Source organism: Cololabis saira, unplaced genomic scaffold (assembly GCF_033807715.1).
Source record: "Cololabis saira isolate AMF1-May2022 unplaced genomic scaffold, fColSai1.1 scf046, whole genome shotgun sequence".
Taxonomy (NCBI): domain Eukaryota; kingdom Metazoa; phylum Chordata; class Actinopteri; order Beloniformes; family Belonidae; genus Cololabis; species Cololabis saira.
In genome coordinates, this window is record NW_026906210.1 from 125,001 (window position 1) to 147,500 (window position 22,500).

General features: G+C 43.5%; 20 non-coding genes across 20 annotated transcripts; all 20 read right to left on the reverse strand.

Moving 5' to 3' along the window:
• Window positions 1-37: 37 nt before the first annotated feature.
• On the reverse strand, window positions 38-156 carry LOC133434475 (5S ribosomal RNA). The gene has a single exon (XR_009778615.1). It is a non-coding gene; the product is annotated as a 5S ribosomal RNA (ribosomal RNA).
• Window positions 157-355: 199 nt separating this feature from the next.
• Window positions 356-474, reverse strand: LOC133434286 (5S ribosomal RNA). Its single transcript, XR_009778435.1, has one exon. It is a non-coding gene; the product is annotated as a 5S ribosomal RNA (ribosomal RNA).
• Window positions 475-673: 199 nt separating this feature from the next.
• Window positions 674-792, reverse strand: LOC133434257 (5S ribosomal RNA). The gene has a single exon (XR_009778407.1). It is a non-coding gene; the product is annotated as a 5S ribosomal RNA (ribosomal RNA).
• Window positions 793-1,008: 216 nt separating this feature from the next.
• LOC133434298 (5S ribosomal RNA) lies at window positions 1,009-1,127 on the reverse strand. Its single transcript, XR_009778446.1, has one exon. It is a non-coding gene; the product is annotated as a 5S ribosomal RNA (ribosomal RNA).
• A 223-nt stretch (window positions 1,128-1,350) lies between these two features.
• On the reverse strand, window positions 1,351-1,469 carry LOC133434361 (5S ribosomal RNA). Its single transcript, XR_009778507.1, has one exon. It is a non-coding gene; the product is annotated as a 5S ribosomal RNA (ribosomal RNA).
• Window positions 1,470-1,668: 199 nt separating this feature from the next.
• Window positions 1,669-1,787, reverse strand: LOC133434290 (5S ribosomal RNA). Its single transcript, XR_009778439.1, has one exon. It is a non-coding gene; the product is annotated as a 5S ribosomal RNA (ribosomal RNA).
• A 217-nt stretch (window positions 1,788-2,004) lies between these two features.
• On the reverse strand, window positions 2,005-2,123 carry LOC133434367 (5S ribosomal RNA). Its single transcript, XR_009778512.1, has one exon. It is a non-coding gene; the product is annotated as a 5S ribosomal RNA (ribosomal RNA).
• Window positions 2,124-8,308: 6,185 nt separating this feature from the next.
• LOC133434309 (5S ribosomal RNA) lies at window positions 8,309-8,427 on the reverse strand. The gene has a single exon (XR_009778457.1). It is a non-coding gene; the product is annotated as a 5S ribosomal RNA (ribosomal RNA).
• Window positions 8,428-8,626: 199 nt separating this feature from the next.
• On the reverse strand, window positions 8,627-8,745 carry LOC133434440 (5S ribosomal RNA). Its single transcript, XR_009778581.1, has one exon. It is a non-coding gene; the product is annotated as a 5S ribosomal RNA (ribosomal RNA).
• Window positions 8,746-8,961: 216 nt separating this feature from the next.
• On the reverse strand, window positions 8,962-9,080 carry LOC133434285 (5S ribosomal RNA). The gene has a single exon (XR_009778434.1). It is a non-coding gene; the product is annotated as a 5S ribosomal RNA (ribosomal RNA).
• Window positions 9,081-9,303: 223 nt separating this feature from the next.
• Window positions 9,304-9,422, reverse strand: LOC133434415 (5S ribosomal RNA). The gene has a single exon (XR_009778558.1). It is a non-coding gene; the product is annotated as a 5S ribosomal RNA (ribosomal RNA).
• Window positions 9,423-9,621: 199 nt separating this feature from the next.
• LOC133434465 (5S ribosomal RNA) lies at window positions 9,622-9,740 on the reverse strand. Its single transcript, XR_009778605.1, has one exon. It is a non-coding gene; the product is annotated as a 5S ribosomal RNA (ribosomal RNA).
• Window positions 9,741-9,957: 217 nt separating this feature from the next.
• Window positions 9,958-10,076, reverse strand: LOC133434321 (5S ribosomal RNA). The gene has a single exon (XR_009778468.1). It is a non-coding gene; the product is annotated as a 5S ribosomal RNA (ribosomal RNA).
• A 199-nt stretch (window positions 10,077-10,275) lies between these two features.
• Window positions 10,276-10,394, reverse strand: LOC133434526 (5S ribosomal RNA). Its single transcript, XR_009778664.1, has one exon. It is a non-coding gene; the product is annotated as a 5S ribosomal RNA (ribosomal RNA).
• A 217-nt stretch (window positions 10,395-10,611) lies between these two features.
• LOC133434227 (5S ribosomal RNA) lies at window positions 10,612-10,730 on the reverse strand. Its single transcript, XR_009778378.1, has one exon. It is a non-coding gene; the product is annotated as a 5S ribosomal RNA (ribosomal RNA).
• A 6,203-nt stretch (window positions 10,731-16,933) lies between these two features.
• On the reverse strand, window positions 16,934-17,052 carry LOC133434365 (5S ribosomal RNA). Its single transcript, XR_009778510.1, has one exon. It is a non-coding gene; the product is annotated as a 5S ribosomal RNA (ribosomal RNA).
• Window positions 17,053-17,251: 199 nt separating this feature from the next.
• LOC133434333 (5S ribosomal RNA) lies at window positions 17,252-17,370 on the reverse strand. The gene has a single exon (XR_009778480.1). It is a non-coding gene; the product is annotated as a 5S ribosomal RNA (ribosomal RNA).
• A 199-nt stretch (window positions 17,371-17,569) lies between these two features.
• LOC133434399 (5S ribosomal RNA) lies at window positions 17,570-17,688 on the reverse strand. The gene has a single exon (XR_009778543.1). It is a non-coding gene; the product is annotated as a 5S ribosomal RNA (ribosomal RNA).
• Window positions 17,689-17,887: 199 nt separating this feature from the next.
• LOC133434313 (5S ribosomal RNA) lies at window positions 17,888-18,006 on the reverse strand. Its single transcript, XR_009778460.1, has one exon. It is a non-coding gene; the product is annotated as a 5S ribosomal RNA (ribosomal RNA).
• Window positions 18,007-18,205: 199 nt separating this feature from the next.
• On the reverse strand, window positions 18,206-18,324 carry LOC133434463 (5S ribosomal RNA). The gene has a single exon (XR_009778603.1). It is a non-coding gene; the product is annotated as a 5S ribosomal RNA (ribosomal RNA).
• Between the last annotated feature and the right edge of the window lie 4,176 nt (window positions 18,325-22,500).

Here is a 22,500-nt window from a genome sequence, read left to right on the forward strand (position 1 = left end):
GGTAGATTAAGCGTGAGCGCTCTCTGCTGGTTGAAAAAGCTTACAGCACCTGGTATTCCCAGGCGGTCTCCCATCCAAGTACTAACAAGGCCCGACCCTGCTTAGCTTCCGAGATCAGACAAGATCGGGCGCATCCAGGCTGGTATGGCCGTAAGCAGAAGCTGCAGCTTGAAATACCTCTTATATGGAGTTGAAGATAAGTCATAGAATATAAGTCATTGATTTGTTGGTTTTATTTGTTGGAGTTAAAGTGCCTTAACCATGTGCAAAACACTTTAGGACGTGAGCTGTCGCTGTTACCACGTTGAAATATGTGTGGCTAGATTAAGCGAGACCGTTCTCTGCTGGTTGAAAAAGCTTACAGCACCTGGTATTCCCAGGCGGTCTCCCATCCAAGTACTAACCAGGCCCGACCCTGCTTAGCTTCCGAGATCAGACGAGATCGGGCGCATCCAGGCTGGTATGGCCGTAAGCAGAAGCTGCAGCTTGAAATACCTCTGATATGGAGTTGAAGATAAGTCATAGAATATAAGTCATTGATTTGTTGGTTTTATTTGTTGGAGTTAAAGAGCCTTAACCATGTGCAAAACACTTTAGGACGTGAGCTGTCGCTCTTACCATGTTGAAATATGTGTAGGTAGATTAAGCGAGAGCGCTCTCTGCTGGTTGAAAAAGCTTACAGCACCTGGTATTCCCAGGCGGTCTCCCATCCAAGTACTAACCAGGCCCGACCCTGCTTAGCTTCCGAGATCAGACGAGATCGGGCACATCCAGGCTGGTATGGCCGTAAGCTGAAGCTGCAGCTTGAAATACTTCTTATATGGAGTTGAAGATAAGTATATAATACAAGTCATTGATTTGTTGGTGATAATAATTTAGAAGCGCTTATTTGTTGGAGTTAAAGTGCCTTAACCATGTGCAAAACACTTTAGGACGTGAGCTGTCGCTGTTACCACGTTGAAATATGTGTGGGTAGATTAAGCGAGAGCGCTCTCTGCTGGTTGAAAAAGCTTACAGCACCTGGTATTCCCAGGCGGTCTCCCATCCAAGTACTAACCAGGCCCGACCCTGCTTAGCTTCCGAGATCAGACGAGATCGGGCGCATCCAGGCTGGTATGGCCGTAAGCTGAAGCTGAAGCTGCAGCTTGAAATACCTCTTATATGGAGTTGAAGATAAGTCATATAATATAAGTCATTGATTTGTTGGTGATAATAATTTAGAAGCGCTTATTTGTTGGAGTTAAAGTGCCTTAACCATGTGAAAAACACTTTTGGACGTGAGCTGTCGCTGTTACCACGTTGAAATATGTGTGGGTAGATTAAGCGAGAGCGTTCTCTGCTGGTTGAAAAAGCTTACAGCACCTGCTATTCCCAGGCGGTCTCCCATCCAAGTACTAACCAGGCCCAACCCTGCTTAGCTTCCGAGATCAGACGAGATCAGGCGCATCCAGGCTGGTATGGCCGTAAGCAGAAGCTGCAGCTTGAAATACCTCTTATATGGAGTTGAAGATAAGTCATAGAATATAAGTCATTGATTTGTTGGTTTTATTTGTTGGAGTTAAAGTGCCTTAACCATGTGCAAAACACTTTAGGACGTGAGCTGTCGCTGTTACCACGTTGAAATATGTTTGGGTAGATTAAGCGAGAGCGCTCTCTGCTGGTTGAAAAAGCTTACAGCACCTGGTATTCCCAGGCGGTCTCCCATCCAAGTACGAACCAGGCCCGACCCTGCTTAGCTTCCGAGATCAGACGAGATCGGGCGCATCCAGGCTGGTATGGCCGTAAGCTGAAGCTGCAGCTTGAAATACTTCTTATATGGAGTTGAAGATAAGTCATATAATACAAGTCATTGATTTGTTGGTGATAATAATTTAGAAGCGCTTATTTGTTGGAGTTAAAGTGCCTTAACCATGTGCAAAACACTTTAGGACGTGAGCTGTCGCTGTTACCACGTTGAAATATGTGTGGGTAGATTAAGCGAGAGCGTTCTCTGCTGGTTGAAAAAGCTTACAGCACCTGGTATTCCCAGGCGGTCTCCCATCCAAGTACTAACCAGGCCCGACCCTGCTTAGATTCCGAGATCAGACGAGATCGGGCGCATCCAGGCTGGTATGGCCGTAAGCAGAAGCTGCTGCTTGAAATACCTCTTATATGGAGTTGAAGATAAGTCATAGAATATAAGTCATTGATTTGTTGGTTTTATTTGTTGGAGTTAAAGTGCCTTAACCATGTGCAAAACACTTTAGGACGTGAGCTGTCGCTGTTACCACGTTGAAATATGTGTGGGTAGATTAAGCGTGAGCGCTCTCTGCTGGTTGAAAAAGCTTACAGCACCTGGTATTCCCAGGCGGTCTCCCATCCAAGTACTAACAAGGCCCGACCCTGCTTAGCTTCCGAGATCAGACGAGATCGGGCGCATTTTTTTTTTTTTTTTTTTTTTTTTCTTTTATTATGAAAATGTATACAAGAAAAGTGGTTTACAACATTGTTATACAGTCAAAATCTTCTACCATTTCGTCACAGTATCAAGTCAAAACATTTCCTTTTCCGAAAACATACAACAATCAAATCTCCAAGTAAATTGTCACATGCACAGCGTCGTACCCAAAACCAAAACATACTCCCAAACCAAAGGAAATAGAAACACATTATGATGCCCTCAACATAGGGATTCAAAGAAGAAAGGAAACACGCAAAATAGCTTCCAATGAAGACCCTTCAGATGTGGAGTATCAACTTGTCTCCCTCTGTTACTTCAACCAACTTATTTCCGTCAACAAAAGCATCAACAAAGGCTGTTTTACTATATTTCAAAACCAGATGTAAGTCCTTCTTTAAAATTGATTTGAAAATCACCCAAACATCCACCATCTTTCCTTCAAAGTGGGAGTAGTTTCTCCTCAGCCTGATTGCCAGTCTAGCGTGACTTAAAACAAAATTGAGCAGGTTGGTATTGATAACTTTGCTTTTAACACTTGTACCAAACAAAAGGAGTTGTTCCCAATGAAATCTATGTATGAATTTACTTCCCCAATGCTCGACCAAAGTGTGTTTCAACCTGTCGAAAAACTGAACCAAACAAGTACAATCCAAAAATAAATGAAAGAAATCTTCCTCCCCGTTCATACACACATCACACATTCTACTCAAATTTTTATTTATTTGATGCAATATTATCTTCGTAAATATCCTATTATGCTTTATTTTAAAATCATTATCTTCACATTCTATACTATTATATTTTATTCTACTACGCCATATGTCATCTATGTTCATTCCCACATATTTCTCCTTCCACATTGTATCCGAGGCAGGCCTCTTTAAGACTTTTTCCAACATTATGCCATATACAATCTTCACCTTCAGTTTACTCAAGCAGATCCTATAATTCTCTCTTTCTATATACAGCTCCGGCCAATCCCCCTCCGTCCTTTTTTCGTCATCACTATTTATCCTCGCTATCCATTCCATGTTCATACTGCTTTTGATTTTATCATATGTATTAATAATAGTTCCTCTTCTAATATCATGATCATCAAAATCAGCATGTCTGATCATATCCACAATTGAATGCTCTGGCAGGAGGCCAGGCATTACCTCATACATTATGTTTTTAACTTGTCTTATCCCAGCTCTAAAAAAGATAGCATTATAGAGTGTGTTATCATGATTTAACATTTTGTTATTTAAGAAGATGGGGTTATTGATAACCATATTTATATCTGTGCAGTCATAGTCTATCTGTGGCAAAAATGCAGCCCAGGCACTGAACACCTCCCTATAGAACTCCGGGATGCCTTCGTGCATATGTTTTTTTAAAGCCATCAAGAGACCATATTCTTCGCACTTCCCAGCCTTATGTATATATTGCCTGAAGAAACGTTTCCACGCATAATCTACCTTATCATACAAATATTTAACAATCGTCTTTATCCTAATTGCCTTCTTTTTTATTTCAATATTTACCAACTTAAGCCCTCCCTCCTCATACCCAGCCATTAATGTCTGGTGAGATATTCTCACTCCCTTACCATCCCAAAGAAAAAGAGAAATGATAGAGTTTAACTCTTTCACCACCCACTCCGGCATATCTATAGTCGCTATAAAATGTATCAGTTTTGACATCAGCAAAGCATTTATTATAATAATCTTGCCTTTTAGTTTCAAGCTTCTTAATTTCCAATAATTAATTGTTCTTTTTATTCTATTTATTACCCCTGTCCACGTATAATCTCTGGCTGCCTTCTCATTTACTCCTAGATAAATCCCCAATACTTTGATCTGGTCTTCTGCTATTTTAAAGTTGAGTTTGCACCGGTTATTATTGTCCTTACCCACATATAGAATTTCCGATTTCCCTATGTTAATTTTCGCCCCAGACGCTCTGCCATAAATCTCAATATGGTTTATTACCTCTTGTACACTGTCTGCATTCTGAACTGTTATTGTTGTATCATCTGCGTATTGCAACATGGTAACCCTCCCTCCTCCCGGTAGTTCAATCCCCCTAATGTTATTGTTACTATTTATGAACGTTGCTAAGGGTTCAACAGATAAACTATATAGGAGGGAGGACATGGGACATCCCTGCCTAACAGAACGCTGTAATGGAAAAGTGTTTGTTAGGAACCCATTGCACTTGACTTGGCTCTTTGCGTTTTTGTATAGTAATTCAACCCACGTAATCATTCTACTTCCAAACCCAAACCGTTTTAAAGTGCTGAGGAGAAAATTGTGATTTACTCGGTCAAAAGCTTTATTTAGGTCGACCCCCAAAACAATCCCTCCTTCTCCGTTCGTGTTCATATGATGAATTACATCTCTAACTGTTATTATGGTGTCGCTGATGTCCCTACCCGGTATCCCATATGCCTGTGTCGGTGCCACAATTGTATTTATTATTTTCCCGATTCTACTGCCCAACACTTTTGCCAATATTTTGTAGTCTGTGTTTAGCAGACTGATGGGTCTGAAGTTTTCTAATTTGAGTTTGCTACCTTTATTTTTATATATGATCGTGATGATGCTGAGTGTCATGGAATGAGGTACTTGCTGTGTTCTTTCAATATTCTGTATTACAGTCACCAAGATGGGGGCTAAAAAATCAATGAACTCTTTATAGAACTCGTAGGTCAGGCCATCGGAGCCGGGGCTCTTATTGGACTTTCCACCCATTATAGCTTCCATCACTTCCTGAGTCGTTATATCCCTGTCGCAGCAATCAGCATGCTCACTGGAGAGCTTTGCGGACACAGTGTCAAGTATTCTTTTCATGCACTCATCATCATTTTCCTCCTCCGTAAAGAGGCATCTGTAATAGTCTTCAACCACACTGCAGATTTCCGTAATGTCATTCACCCGATCACCATTATCTTTTTCAAGTTCATCTATATAATTCTTTTCTTGTTTCTGTCTTTCCATCCCCAGAAAGAAAGCTGTGTTTTTTTCCCCCTCCACAGCGTATCTGGCTTTGCTTCGAATAATAGCGCCATCACAATCTTCTACTTCATATGTATGGAGCGTATGTTTTAACTTCAATAAGTTGTCCACTTTCCAACCGGCATCATTATCTGCCCTCTCTAGTTCAGTATCTATTAATAGTTTTATTTCTTTTACCCTTCTCTTTTTATATGCATTCTTGTGTTTAGCATATTTAAGGCTTATTGCCTTAATTCCTTTTTTAACTTGTTCCCACCATCGACCCGTATCATCTAACATGCCTTGATTGTCGGACATGGCTTTTAAATATTCTCGTATCCTATGTTTATATTTATTATCCCTAAGCAAGCTATTATTAAGGCACCATACTCCCCCACCCCTCCCTCTTTCCCCTACTTTTATCGTCCCCATGAGGTTTGCGTGGTCACTTATGGTATTAAAATTATATGTTAGTGTGCCGACATAGTTCATTATACTTTTCGCTACTAGACACATATCAATTCTACTTTGCTTTAATACACCCAATACCACCTGTCGTCGGGAGAACTCCCTCTTATCAGGGTTTTCCCACCTCCATTTATCTATAATATCATACATCCCATTCAGCATCAGCAGCTTCCTCCTAGATGCATCAGTCCCAAACATAGTGTTTTTTGATGCATCTAGTCTATCTAACCAGACATTCATATCCCCTATAATGATACAGTTTCCCGTGTAGCAAGGCTCAAGACTATCGAAAAAAAGATTCCTGTCCTTCTCTATGTTGGGGGCATAAACACAAAATAACTTAAAGAAAACCTTCTGCACATAAAATTCGATCCCCACCACTCTTCCCTCTGTGTCCATGTGGCACTGTTTCACATTGGATGCTGTATTTCTTTTGAAAAGTATTGCCACCCCCCTTGCAGTCGTAGTTCCGTTACTATAAAAAAGAAGCCCTGGCCAAAATTTCCTTACCATTTTCACCACCTCCTCATCCCATCGTGTTTCTTGCAGACATATGATGTCTGTGCTACATAAATTGATCACCCTTTGTAACTTATTTCCTGTTCTCAAGCCATTGGCGTTTAGAGAAGAAAAACTTAACGTCATGATGAAAAAAAGAAAAAGAGAAATGAACAAAACTCAAGCAAAATATATAGACAAGAACCCATAGACACTATTTTTTCACACTTAACCCCTTCTTCACTTTCGCCTTCCTCTTCAATTTGTTAATAAATACCGCACTGAGATCTGTGTCCTCCCCCTCAGAAGATTCAAGTGATACCTGGGAGTCATCAGCTGGTTCACTTCCTGCCAGGTTCTCATCCCTCACAGGTGCAGAACTAGAGGAAAGACCCCCTCTGGTCCTGACTCCGCTGCCGGCTCTACCTCTTCCCCTCGTCAGGACCCCCCCCGTGCGATCACTGCCGACTCTGGCGCCTGCCGAATGAGGGGATCTGTCCCTGGGGCGAGTGGCATGGACATCGGGTGGTGGAACCACAACCACCTCCCCCCCAATATTCTCCTCCACCGACGAGCCGATTCCCTCCATCATCACTTCGTCCATGCTGCTCCCGATACCCACGTCCTCCATGGACTGATGGGGCGCAGCTGCGCTGCGGCTCACCTCCAGCCTTCCGACCGCCTCCGGCTCCGCAGTCTGGGGGCCACGCCCATCCTCCGTCTCCACTCCCTCAGCCAGCAGCTTCTCCCTCTCCTGCTCCCTCTCGGCCGGTGACGGGGTCTCCTCCCGTTCATCTCCGTCCCCTGCCAGTGCTTCCCTCATCTCCTCTTCCACCTCCTCCTCCTCATCAACTTCTGCATGGAACTCCTCCACGCACTCCCTCGCAAAGTGTCCTTGTTTCAGGCATTTATAGCAGTGGAAGTCCGGACACTCCCTCATAATGTGTCCCGGTTGGATGCACAGTCTACACACTTTAACTTGTTTGTCATGGATCACTCTAAAGTGATCCATGCCCTGTAATGTTTCGAACTTTGTGGAGTAAGGCAGCGATGATACTCCCTGCGGGAATCTCACTCTGACAAAGCGAGTGCCTTCCGCGATGTCAGTCCCAGGCCACACCCTCCTCTTTATAGGGGAGACGGCAGACACACCCCAAAGTGCCAGTTTGTCCAGAATTTCTCCGTCCGTGATGTAAACTGGCAACGACATGAATGATACCACCATCTCGATGTTGTTTATCTCTCTGGCGGTGATCGTGTTGTTTCCGACTCTCAAACCCTCCATTAATCTTTCTTTCCCAGCCGCATCTTTCATTGTCAGTTCGTACTTCCGGGGCGTCTTGAACCTGCACCCAATTACTATTCCACATTTCTCTTTTGTTATCCTCAGCAAATCCATTGTCGAAAGTTTGTCCTCCCCCTCTATTTCCACCTCAATAGTCAGATCCTTCTCATAGGTTCGGTCGACCTTCTCATTGTCTGCATTCCGTTTGCCATTGTTCAAAGCCATGTCGTCCGTCCGTTACAAACTCCCCCCAAACAGCGAAGCTGCTGGGGGGGGGGGAGGTGGTTCCTCCACTCTCTTTTCAGGAGGTTTGTGGACTGATCTTTCCTTCTCCTTCCTCCACCACGTGCTCCCTGGTGTCCTGCTCAAACAAACTGCCACGTCACACTTCCTGCACAAACAGGAAGTCAGAGCGCCTCCAGGCTGGTATGGCCGTAAGTAGAAGCTGCAGCTTGAAATACCTCTTATATGGAGTTGAAGATAAGTCATAGAATATAAGTAATTGATTTGTTGGTTTTATTTGTTGGAGTTAAAGTGCCTTAACCATGTGCAAAACACTTTAGGACGTGAGCTGTCGCTGTTACCACGTTGAAATATGTGTGGCTAGATTAAGCGAGACCGTTCTCTGCTGGTTGAAAAAGCTTACAGCACCTGGTATTCCCAGGCGGTCTCCCATCCAAGTACTAACCAGGCCCGACCCTGCTTAGCTTCCGAGATCAGACGAGATCGGGCGCATCCAGGCTGGTATGGCCGTAAGCAGAAGCTGCAGCTTGAAATACCTCTGATATGGAGTTGAAGATAAGTCATAGAATATAAGTCATTGATTTGTTGGTTTTATTTGTTGGAGTTAAAGAGCCTTAACCATGTGCAAAACACTTTAGGACGTGAGCTGTCGCTCTTACCATGTTGAAATATGTGTGGGTAGATTAAGCGAGAGCGCTCTCTGCTGGTTGAAAAAGCTTACAGCACCTGGTATTCCCAGGCGGTCTCCCATCCAAGTACTAACCAGGCCCGACCCTGCTTAGCTTCCGAGATCAGACGAGATCGAGCACATCCATGCTGGTATGGCCGTAAGCTGAAGCTGCAGCTTGAAATACTTCTTATATGGAGTTGAAGATAAGTATATAATACAAGTCATTGATTTGTTGGTGATAATAATTTAGAAGCGCTTATTTGTTGGAGTTAAAGTGCCTTAACCATGTGCAAAACACTTTAGGACGTGAGCTGTCGCTGTTACCACGTTGAAATATGTGTGGGTAGATTAAGCGAGAGCGCTCTCTGCTGGTTGAAAAAGCTTACAGCACCTGGTATTCCCAGGCGATCTCCCATCCAAGTACTAACCAGGCCCGACCCTGCTTAGCTTCCGAGATCAGACGAGATCGGGCGCATCCAGGCTGGTATGGCCGTAAGCTGAAGCTGAAGCTGCAGCTTGAAATACCTCTTATATGGAGTTGAAGATAAGTCATATAATATAAGTCATTGATTTGTTGGTGATAATAATTTAGAAGCGCTTATTTGTTGGAGTTAAAGTGCCTTAACCATGTGAAAAACACTTTTGGACGTGAGCTGTCGCTGTTACCACGTTGAAATATGTGTGGGTAGATTAAGCGAGAGCGTTCTCTGCTGGTTGAAAAAGCTTACAGCACCTGCTATTCCCAGGCGGTCTCCCATCCAAGTACTAACCAGGCCCAACCCTGCTTAGCTTCCGAGATCAGACGTGATCAGGCGCATCCAGGCTGGTATGGCCGTAAGCAGAAGCTGCAGCTTGAAATACCTCTTATATGGAGTTGAAGATAAGTCATAGAATATAAGTCATTGATTTGTTGGTTTTATTTGTTGGAGTTAAAGTGCCTTAACCATGTGCAAAACACTTTAGGACGTGAGCTGTCGCTGTTACCACGTTGAAATATGTGTGGGTAGATTAAGCGAGAGCGCTCTCTGCTGGTTGAAAAAGCTTACAGCACCTGGTATTCCCAGGCGGTCTCCCATCCAAGTACGAACCAGGCCCGACCCTGCTTAGCTTCCGAGATCAGATGAGATCGCACGCATCCAGGCTGGTATGGCCGTAAGCTGAAGCTGCAGCTTGAAATACCTCTTATATGGAGTTGAAGATAAGTCATATAATATAAGTCATTGATTTGTTGGTGATAATAATTTAGAAGCACTTATTTGTTGGAGTTAAAGTGCCTTAACCATGTGCAAAACACTTTAGGACGTGAGCTGTCGCTGTTACCACGTTGAAATATGTGTGGCTAGATTAAGCGAGACCGTTCTCTGCTGGTTGAAAAAGCTTACAGCACCTGGTATTCCCAGGCGGTCTCCCATCCAAGTACTAACCAGGCCCGACCCTGCTTAGCTTCCGAGATCAGACGAGATCGGGCGCATCCAGGCTGGTATGGCCGTAAGCAGAAGCTGCAGCTTGAAATACCTCTGATATGGAGTTGAAGATAAGTCATAGAATATAAGTCATTGATTTGTTGGTTTTATTTGTTGGAGTTAAAGTGCCTTAACCATGTGCAAAACACTTTAGGACGTGAGCTGTCGCTGTTACCACGTTGAAATATGTGTGGGTAGATTAAGCGAGAGCGCTCTCTGCTGGTTGAAAAAGCTTACAGCACCTGGTATTCCCAGGCCGTCTCCCATCCAAGTACTAACCAGGCTCGACCCTGCTTAGCTTCCGAGATCAGACGAGATCGGGCGCATCCAGGCTGGTATGGCCGTTAGCAGAAGCTGCAGCTTGAAATACCTCTTATATGGAGTTGAAGATAAGTCATATAATATAAGTCATTGATTTGTTGGTGATAATAATTTAGAAGCGCTTATTTGTTGGAGTTAAAGTGCCTTAACCATGTGCAAAACACTTTAGGGCGTGAGCTGTCGCTGTTACCACGTTGAAATATGTGTGGGTAGATTAAGCGAGAGCGCTCTCTGCTGGTTGAAAATGCTTACAGCACCTGGTATTCCCAGGCGGTCTCCCATCCAAGTACTAACCAGGCCCGACCCTGCTTAGCTTCCGAGATCAGACGAGATCGGGCGCATCCAGGCTGGTATGGCCGTAAGCTGAAGCTGTAGCTTGAAATACTTCTTATATGGAGTTGAAGATAAGTATATAATACAAGTCATTGATTTGTTGGTGATAATAATTTAGAAGCGCTTATTTGTTGGAGTTAAAGTGCCTTAACCATGTGCAAAACACTTTAGGGCGTGAGCTGTCGCTGTTACCACATTGAAATATGTGTGGGTAGATTAAGCGAGAGCGCTCTCTGCTGGTTGAAAAAGCTTACAGCACCTGGTATTCCCAGGCGGTCTCCCATCCAAGTACTAACCAGGCCCGACCCTGCTTAGCTTCCGAGATCAGACGAGATCGGGCGCATCTTTTTTTTTTTTTTTTTCTTTTATTATGAAAATGTATACAAGAAAAGTGGTTTACAACATTGTTATACAGTCAAAATCTTCTACCATTTCGTCACAGTATCAAGTCAAAACATTTCCTTTTCCGAAAACATACAACAATCAAATCTCCAAGTAAATTGTCACATGCACAGCGTCGTACCCAAAACCAAAACATACTCCCAAACCAAAGGAAATAGAAACACATTATGATGCCCTCAACATAGGGATTCAAAGAAGAAAGGAAACATGCAAAATAGCTTCCAATGAAGACCCTTCAGATGTGGAGTATCAACTTGTCTCCCTCTGTTACTTCAACCAACTTATTTCCGTCAACAAAAGCATCAACAAAGGCTGTTTTACTATATTTCAAAACCAGATGTAAGTCCTTCTTTAAAATTGATTTGAAAATCACCCAAACATCCACCATCTTTCCTTCAAAGTGGGAGTAGTTTCTCCTCAGCCTGATTGCCAGTCTAGCGTGACTTAAAACAAAATTGAGCAGGTTGGTATTTATAACTTTGCTTTTAACACTTGTACCAAACAAAAGGAGTTGTTCCCAATGAAATCTATGTATGAATTTACTTCCCCAATGCTCGACCAAAGTGTGTTTCAACCTGTCGAAAAACTGAACCAAACAAGTACAATCCAAAAATAAATGAAAGAAATCTTCCTCCCCGTTCATACACACATCACACATTCTACTCAAATTTTTATTTATTTGATGCAATATTATCTTGGTAAATATCCTATTATGCTTTATTTTAAAATCATTATCTTCACATTCTATACTATTATATTTTATTCTACTACGCCATATGTCATCTATGTTCATTCCCACATATTTCTCCTTCCACATTGTATCCGAGGCAGGCCTCTTTAAGACTTTTTCCAACATTATGCCATATACAATCTTCACCTTCAGTTTACTCAAGCAGATCCTATAATTCTCTCTTTCTATATACAGCTCCGGCCAATCCCCCTCCGTCCTTTTTTCGTCATCACTATTTATCCTCGCTATCCATTCCATGTTCATACTGCTTTTGATTTTATCATATGTATTAATAATAGTTCCTCTTTTAATATCATGATCATCAAAATCAGCATGTCTGATCATATCCACAATTGAATGCTCTGGCAGGAGGCCAGGCATTACCTCATACATTATGTTTTTAACTTGTCTTATCCCAGCTCTAAAAAAGATAGCATTATAGAGTGTGTTATCATGATTTAACATTTTGTTATTTAAGAAGATGGGGTTATTGATAACCATATTTATATCTGTGCAGTCATAGTCTATCTGTGGCAAAAATGCAGCCCAGGCACTGAACACCTCCCTATAGAACTCCGGGATGCCTTCGTGCATATGTTTTTTTAAAGCCATCAAGAGACCATATTCTTCGCACTTCCCAGCCTTATGTATATATTGCCTGAAGAAACGTTTCCACGCATAATCTACCTTATCATACAAATATTTAACAATCGTCTTTATCCTAATTGCCTTCTTTTTTATTTCAATATTTACCAACTTAAGCCCTCCCTCCTCATACCCAGCCATTAATGTCTGGTGAGATATTCTCACTCCCTTACCATCCCAAAGAAAAAGAGAAATGATAGAGTTTAACTCTTTCACCACCCACTCCGGCATATCTATAGTCGCTATAAAATGTATCAGTTTTGACATCAGCAAAGCATTTATTATAATAATCTTGCCTTTTAGTTTCAAGCTTCTTAATTTCCAATAATTAATTGTTCTTTTTATTCTATTTATTACCCCTGTCCACGTATAATCTCTGGCTGCCTTCTCATTCACTCCTAGATAAATCCCCAATACTTTGATCTGGTCTTCTGCTATTTTAAAGTTGAGTTTGCACCGGTTATTATTGTCCTTACCCACATATAGAATTTCCGATTTCCCTATGTTAATTTTCGCCCCAGACGCTCTGCCATAAATCTCAATATGGTTTATTACCTCTTGTACACTGTCTGCATTCTGAACTGTTATTGTTGTATCATCTGCGTATTGCAACATGGTAACCCTCCCTCCTCCCGGTAGTTCAATCCCCCTAATGTTATTGTTACTATTTATGAACGTTGCTAAGGGTTCAACAGATAAACTATATAGGAGGGAGGACATGGGACATCCCTGCCTAACAGAACGCTGTAATGGAAAAGTGTTTGTTAGGAACCCATTGCACTTGACTTGGCTCTTTGCGTTTTTGTATAGTAATTCAACCCACGTAATCATTCTACTTCCAAACCCAAACCGTTTTAAAGTGCTGAGGAGAAAATTGTGATTTACTCGGTCAAAAGCTTTATTTAGGTCGACCCCCAAAGCAATCCCTCCTTCTCCGTTCGTGTTCATATGATGAATTACATCTCTAACTGTTATTATGGTGTCGCTGATGTCCCTACCCGGTATCCCATATGCCTGTGTCGGTGCCACAATTGTATTTATTATTTTCCCGATTCTACTGCCCAACACTTTTGCCAATATTTTGTAGTCTGTGTTTAGCAGACTGATGGGTCTGAAGTTTTCTAATTTGAGTTTGCTACCTTTATTTTTATATATGATCGTGATGATGCTGAGTGTCATGGAATGAGGTACTTGCTGTGTTCTTTCAATATTCTGTATTACAGTCACCAAGATGGGGGCTAAAAAATCAATGAACTCTTTATAGAACTCGTAGGTCAGGCCATCGGAGCCGGGGCTCTTATTGGACTTTCCACCCATTATAGCTTCCATCACTTCCTGAGTCGTTATATCCCTGTCGCAGCAATCAGCATGCTCACTGGAGAGCTTTGCGGACACAGTGTCAAGTATTCTTTTCATGCACTCATCATCATTTTCCTCCTCCGTAAAGAGGCATCTGTAATAGTCTTCAACCACACTGCAGATTTCCGTAATGTCATTCACCCGATCACCATTATCTTTTTCAAGTTCATCTATATAATTCTTTTCTTGTTTCTGTCTTTCCATTCCCAGAAAGAAAGCTGTGTTTTTTTCCCCCTCCACAGCGTATCTGGCTTTGCTTCGAATAATAGCGCCATCACAATCTTCTACTTCATATGTATGGAGCGTATGTTTTAACTTCAATAAGTTGTCCACTTTCCAACCGGCATCATTATCTGCCCTCTCTAGTTCAGTATCTATTAATAGTTTTATTTCTTTTACCCTTCTCTTTTTATATGCATTCTTGTGTTTAGCATATTTAAGGCTTATTGCCTTAATTCCTTTTTTAACTTGTTCCCACCATCGACCCGTATCATCTAACATGCCTTGATTGTCGGACATGGCTTTTAAATATTCTCGTATCCTATGTTTATATTTATTATCCCTAAGCAAGCTATTATTAAGGCACCATACTCCCCCACCCCTCCCTCTTTCCCCTACTTTTATCGTCCCCATGAGGTTTGCGTGGTCACTTATGGTATTAAAATTATATGTTAGTGTGCCGACATAGTTCATTATACTTTTCGCTACTAGACACATATCAATTCTACTTTGCTTTAATACACCCAATACCACCTGTCGTCGGGAGAACTCCCTCTTATCAGGGTTTTCCCACCTCCATTTATCTATAATATCATACATCCCATTCAGCATCAGCAGCTTCCTCCTAGATGCATCAGTCCCAAACATAGTGTTTTTTGATGCATCTAGTCTATCTAACCAGACATTCATATCCCCTATAATGATACAGTTTCCCGTGTAGCAAGGCTCAAGACTATCGAAAAAAAGATTCCTGTCCTTCTCTATAAACACAAAATAACTTAAAGAAAACCTTCTGCACATAAAATTCGATCCCCACCACTCTTCCCTCTGTGTCCATGTGGCACTGTTTCACATTGGATGCTGTATTTCTTTTGAAAAGTATTGCCACCCCCCTTGCAGTCGTAGTTCCGTTACTATAAAAAAGAAGCCCTGGCCAAAATTTCCTTACCATTTTCACCACCTCCTCATCCCATCGTGTTTCTTGCAGACATATGATGTCTGTGCTACATAAATTGATCACCCTTTGTAACTTATTTCCTGTTCTCAAGCCATTGGCGTTTAGAGAAGAAAAACTTAACGTCATGATGAAAAAAAGAAAAAGAGAAATGAACAAAACTCAAGCAAAATATATAGACAAGAACCCATAAACACTATTTTTTCACACTTAACCCCTTCTTCACTTTCGCCTTCCTCTTCAATTTGTTAATAAATACCGCACTGAGATCTGTGTCCTCCCCCTCAGAAGATTCAAGTGATACCTGGGAGTCATCAGCTGGTTCACTTCCTGCCAGGTTCTCATCCCTCACAGGTACAGAACTAGAGGAAAGACCCCCTCTGGTCCTGACTCCGCTGCCGGCTCTACCTCTTCCCCTCGTCAGGACCCCCCCCGTGCGATCACTGCCGACTCTGGCGCCTGCCGAATGAGGGGATCTGTCCCTGGGGCGAGTGGCATGGACATCGGGTGGTGGAACCACAACCACCTCCCCCCCAATATTCTCCTCCACCGACGAGCCGATTCCCTCCATCATCACTTCGTCCATGCTGCTCCCGATACCCACGTCCTCCATGGACTGATGGGGCGCAGCTGCGCTGCGGCTCACCTCCAGCCTTCCGACCGCCTCCGGCTCCGCAGTCTGGGGGCCACGCCCATCCTCCGTCTCCACTCCCTCAGCCAGCAGCTTCTCCCTCTCCTGCTCCCTCTCGGCCGGTGACGGGGTCTCCTCCCGTTCATCTCCGTCCCCTGCCAGTGCTTCCCTCATCTCCTCTTCCACCTCCTCCTCCTCATCAACTTCTGCATGGAACTCCTCCACGCACTCCCTCGCAAAGTGTCCTTGTTTCAGGCATTTATAGCAGTGGAAGTCCGGACACTCCCTCATAATGTGTCCCAGTTGGATGCACAGTCTACACACTTTAACTTGTTTGTCATGGATCACTCTAAAGTGATCCATGCCCTGTAATGTTTCGAACTTTGTGGAGTAAGGCAGCGATGATACTCCCTAGGGGAATCTCACTCTGACAAAGCGAGTGCCTTCCGCGATGTCAGTCCCAGGCCACACCCTCCTCTTTATAGGGGAGACGGCAGACACACCCCAAAGTGCCAGTTTGTCCAGAATTTCTCCGTCCGTGATGTAAACTGGCAACGACATGAATGATACCACCATCTCGATGTTGTTTATCTCTCTGGCGGTGATCATATTGTTTCCGACTCTCAAACCCTCCATTAATCTTTCTTTCTCAGCCGCATCTTTCATAGTCAGTTCGTACTTCCGGGGCGTCTTGAACCTGCACCCAATTACTATTCCGCATTTCTCTTTTGTTATCCTCAGCAAATCCATTGTCGAAAGTTTGTCCTCCCCCTCTATTTCCACCTCAATAGTCAGATCCTTCTCATAGGTTCGGTCGACCTTCTCATTGTCTGCATTCCGTTTGCCATTGTTCAAAGCCATGTCGTCCGTCCGTTACAAACTCCCCCCAAACAGCGAAGCTGCTGGGGGGGGGGGGGGTGGTTCCTCCACTCTCTTTTCAGGAGGTTTGTGGCCTGATCTTTCCTTCTCCTTCCTCCACCACGTGCTCCCTGGTGTCTTGCTCAAACAAACTGCCACGTCACACTTCCTGCACAAACAGGAAGTCAGAGCGCATCCAGGCTGGTATGGCCGTTAGCAGAAGCTGCAGCTTGAAATACCTCTTATATGGAGTTGAAGATAAGTCATATAATATAAGTCATTGATTTGTTGGTGATAATAATTTAGAAGCGCTTATTTGTTAGAGTTAAAGTGCCTTAACCATGTGCAAAACACTTTAGGACGTGAGCTGTCGCTGTTACCACGTTGAAATATGTGTGGGTAGATTAAGCGAGAGCGCTCTCTGCTGGTTGAAAAAGCTTACAGCACCTGGTATTCCCAGGCGGTCTCCCATCCAAGTACTAACCAGGCCCTACCTTGCTTAGCTTCCGAGATCAGACGAGATCGAGCGCATCCAGGCTGGTATGGCCGTAAGCTGAAGTTGCAGCTTGAAATACCTCTTATATGGAGTTGAAGATAAGTCATATAATATAAGTCATTGATTTGTTGGTTTTATTTGTTGGAGTTAAAGTGCCTTAACCATGTGCAAAACACTTTAGGACGTGAGCTGTCGCTGTTACCACGTTGAAATATGTGTGGCTAGATTAAGCGAGACCGTTCTCTGCTGGTTGAAAAAGCTTACAGCACCTGGTATTCCCAGGCGGTCTCCCATCCAAGTACTAACCAGGCCCGACCCTGCTTAGCTTCCGAGATCAGACGAGATCGGGCGCATCCAGGCTGGTATGGCCGTAAGCAGAAGCTGCAGCTTGAAATACCTCTGATATGGAGTTGAAGATAAGTCATAGAATATAAGTAATTGATTTGTTGGTTTTATTTGTTGGAGTTAAAGTGCCTTAACCATGTGCAAAACACTTTAGGACGTGAGCTGTCGCTGTTACCACGTTGAAATATGTGTGGGTAGATTAAGCGTGAGCGCTCTCTGCTGGTTGAAAAAGCTTACAGCACCTGGTATTCCCAGGCGGTCTCCCATCCAAGTACTAACAAGGCCCGACCCTGCTTAGCTTCCGAGATCAGACGAGATCGGGCGCATCCAGGCTGGTATGGCCGTAAGCAGAAGCTGCAGCTTGAAATACCTCTTATATGGAGTTGAAGATAAGTCATAGAATATAAGTCATTGATTTGTTGGTTTTATTTGTTGGAGTTAAAGTGCCTTAACCATGTGCAAAACACTTTAGGACATGAGCTGTCGCTGTTACCACGTTGAAATATGTGTGGGTAGATTAAACGAGAGCGCTCTCTGCTGGTTGAAAATGCTTACAGCACCTGGTATTCCCAGGCGGTCCCCCATCCAAGTACTAACCAGGCCCGACCCTGCTTAGCTTCCGAGATCAGACGAGATCAGGCGCATCCAGGCTGGTATGGCCGTAAGCAGAATCTGCTGCTTGAAATACCTCTTATATGGAGTTGAAGATAAGTCATAGAATATAAGTCATTGATTTGTTGGTTTTATTTGTTGGAGTTAAAGTGCCTTAACCATGTGCAAAACACTTTAGGACGTGAGCTGTCGCTGTTACCACGTTGAAATATGTGTGGGTAGATTAAGCGAGAGCGCTCTCTGCTGGTTGAAAAAGCTTACAGCACCTGATATTCCCAGGCGGTCTCCTATCCAAGTACTAACCAGGCCCGACCCTGCTTAGCTTCCGAGATCAGACGAGATCGGGCGCATCCAGGCTGGTCTGGCCGTAAGCTGAAGCTGCAGCTTGAAATACCTCTTATATGGAGTTGAAGATAAGTCATATAATATAAGTCATTGATTTGTTGGTGATAATAATTTAGAAGCGCTTATTTGTTGGGTTTAAAGTGCCTTAACCATGTGCAAAACACTTTAGGACGTGAGCTGTCGCTGTTACCACGTTGAAATATGTGTGGGTAGATTAAGCGAGAGCGCTCTCTGCTGGTTGAAAATGCTTACAGCACCTGGTATTCCCAGGCGGTCTCCCATCCAAGTACTAACCAGGCCCGACCCATGCTTAGCTTCCGAGATCAGACAAGATCGGGCACAGTGGTGTTCAGAAAACGACGTGGACTTTATTGACAACTGGGAGACATTCTGGGGAAAGCCCGGTCTGATTAGAAGGGACGGCATTCATCCCACCCGGGATGGTGCAGCTCTTATGTCTAGAAATCTGGCCAATGTTATTAGACACTCCCCCTGACAATGCAGGGTCCAGGCCAGGGTGCAGAGCTGTAGTTTAACAGGGCTGGAGGCGAGGCTTAGTCAGTTAGAGGTCCGGTTTGGCCAACTAGACCATAGTCCGATAGAATCCTCTGCGGACCGGCCCGTAGCAGCTGAGCGTAACCGCTCCCCTGCAGCTCCCCGGCAGCCGGCCAGGCAGGGCAGCTGGGTGACGGTTCGGAGGAAGGGTAGTCTTAAAGGGCTCAGCGACACATCTGTTGCTTCTCAAGGACCAACGCCTGCCAACAAAACTGTAGGATTGCATTATGTAATTAGCGACTCTAAAACTGTAGGATTACATGATATTGGCGACTCTGGCCAGGTGCCTAGCAAAATAGAAGTGGTTGCAGTTCCCCGCCCTCCAAAAGTTCACCAGGTGCAGCGTTATAGAGGCGTTAACCAAGATAACCTTGTAAAAATTAAAACCAATGCACATTTGGTACCAATTACAGACCGAAAAATTAGATGCGGACTACTAAATATACGATCATTAAGCTCTAAGTCTCTGTTAGTAAATGATATAATTACAGAGAGCAGGAGTGATATTTTCTGCTTAACAGAAACATGGTTACAGGAGGAAGAGTATGTTAGTTTGAATGAATCAACTCCGCCCGGCTACTTTAATCATCACATTCCTAGAAGCACGGGCCGAGGCGGAGGAGTCGCAGCAATTTATAACTCCGGTCTCCAAACAAAAATTGAACCCAAGTGCAACTATAATACATTTGAAAGCCTCATGCTTGGTCTGAAATTTCCGAGCCGGAAATCAGAGAAGCCAGTTGTGTTAGTGGTAGTGTACCGGCCCCCTGCTGGTGCGTATCTGGAGTTTTTGTCTGAATTTTCAGATTTCCTTTCTGGATTATTGATCAGCACAGATAAATTCATCATAGTGGGTGATTTTAACATTCATATGGATGTTGAAAGCGATAATCTTAAATTAGCCTTCGATTCTCTTCTAGAATCAATGGGTATCTCACAAAAAGTGGATAAACCGACGCACTGTTTTAATCATACTCTCGATCTCGTTCTCACCTACGGTGTTGAAACTGATGGTCTGTTGGTGTCACCTGTAAACTCCCTTTTATCCGACCATTACTTAATAACGTTTGAATTTAATTTTGTTGATGTTGAAGTGCAAAATAGGAGGTATTATTTTAGCAGATGTTTGTCTGATGAAGTTATTGTTAAATTTAGGGAGGCCATTGCTTATCTTACGACAGTGCGAAATAGTGATGTAGTCGAGGCCAGTGACCTGGGTTCTACCTCTGCAGATGTTGATTTCCTTGCTAGTAACACTGCTGATTTGTTGCATTCAGCTTTAGATGAAGTTGCTCCTTTGAAAAGGAGGGTTTCTAGCCACAGGAGCTTAACTCCCTGGTACAATTCAGATATCCGCATGTTGAAACAAAACGTGCGTAAAATGGAAAGGAAGTGGTACTCTTGTAGGTCTGTAGACTCTCATCGTGAATGGAAAGATATTCTAATAGTATATAAAAAAGCCATTCGCAAAGCCAGAACAGCTTATTATTCAACGCTGATAGAGGATAACAAAAGTAACCCACGTTTTCTGTTCAGCACTGTAGCCAGGCTGACAAAGAGTCACAACTCTGTTGAGCCTTGCATTCCTGCAGCTCTCAGTAGTGAGGACTTTATGGGCTTCTTCAACAATAAAATCGCGAGAATTAGAGAAGAAATCAACCAGCCGGTTGTAGGTGTTTCTTCAGCTTTAGCGACTTCCCTAGGCTCTGACTTGTCTCTAGACTGTTTTGATCCTATAGACCTCCCTGAGCTGACTTCACTCGTTAATAGAGCTAAGTCAACCACATGTATGTTAGACCCCATCCCGACTCGTCTATTCAAACATGTTTTTTCTCTTATTGGTACGACAATACTGGACCAAATTAACCTATCCCTAAGTTTAGGATATGTACCACAGGTTTTCAAAGTCGCAGTAATTAAACCTTTACTTAAAAAACCTTCTCTTGACCCAGACACCTTAGCTAATTATAGACCAATTTCCAACCTTCCATTTGTGTCTAAAATTCTGGAAAAGGCAGTTTCAAGCCAGTTATGTGACTATTTGTATAGAAATGATCTGTTTGAAGTCTTTCAGTCAGGGTTCAGAATGCATCATAGCACAGAGACAGCACTTGTTCGAGTCACGAATGACCTCCTTATGGCCTCAGATAAGGGATTAGTGTCCATACTGGTTCTACTGGACCTCAGTGCTGCTTTTGACACTATAGATCATGGCATTTTACTGCACAGGTTAGAGCATGTTGTTGGGATTAAAGGGACAGCTCTATGTTGGTTTAAATCATATCTATCTGACAGGTTCCAGTTTGTTCATGTACATGAGGTTTCTTCAGAACAGTCAAGGGTCTGTTATGGTGTTCCGCAGGGTTCAGTGCTAGGGCCAATCTTGTTCAGTTTATACATGCAGCCGTTGGGAAGTATAATCCAGAATCACGGCATACACTTTCATTGTTATGCTGATGATACGCAGCTCTATTTGTCTATGAAGCCGGATGAAACAGAACCGTTAGTTAAACTTCAGGCATGTCTTAGGGACATCAAGGACTGGATGTCCAGAAATTTCCTGCTTCTAAATTCAGATAAAACAGAGGTTATCATTCTTGGTCCAGAGCATCTTAGGAAGGGATTAGATGGTGTTGCGATGGCTTCCAGTGCAACTGTGAGAAATCTTGGTGTTATTTTCGATCAGGATTTGTCGTTTAAACCATATGTCAATCAGGTTTGTAAAATAGCCTTTTTCCATCTCCGTAATATTGCAAAGATTAGGAAAATCCTCTCACAGAGTGATGCAGAAAAACTAGTTCATGCGTTTGTATCTTCTAGACTAGATTACTGTAATGTGTTGTTAGCAGGATGTCCAAGTAATTTGCTGAATAGGCTCCAGCTGATCCAAAATGCAGCAGCACGAGTACTGACAGGAATTAGCAGGAGAGACCACGTCTCTCCAGTGTTAGCGTCGCTCCATTGGTTACCCGTAAAATTCAGAATCCAATTTAAAATTTTATTACTTGCGTATAAAGCCCAAAACGGCTTAGCTCCGCATTATTTGCAAGACCTGATAGTGCCTTATGTTCCTGTCAGAGCTCTCCGTTCTCAGAGTGCAGGTTTACTCGTAGTTCCTAGAGTATCTAAATGTAGATTTGGAGGGCGGGCGTTCTGCTATCAGGCACCATTACTTTGGAACCAACTTCCAATCTGGGTTAAGGAGGCTGACTCCACCTCCACCTTTAAAACTAAACTTAAAACCTTTCTGTTTAGTAAAGCCTATAGTTAGTGTTTAGTAAACCTCTAGCTGGTGTTGGTAAATCTCTAGGTAGTGTAAACTTTAGTGTGTCAGAGTCGCTCCTGTAGTTTCTTGTGCTGGCCCCCCCTTCTCCTCCCTTTTCTCTCTTTTGTCCATGTTGCAGCATCCTTTGCCGGACACCGGAACCTGCAGGTGGTCGTGGGTGGCTTGTAGCTTGCATTACGGAGCACAAGTCTTTCCCTGACCCTGCACCCCAACCTGGGACTTGCTGATTGGGCCGGAGCTTCGGGAGCTGTGTGCCGGCCTGCGGTCCCCACCCCTGGTCATCCCGTTGCTGCCCCCCCCTTCTCCTCCCTTTTCTCTCTTTTGTCCTGCAGGTGGCCGTGGGTGGCTTGTAGCTTGCATTAC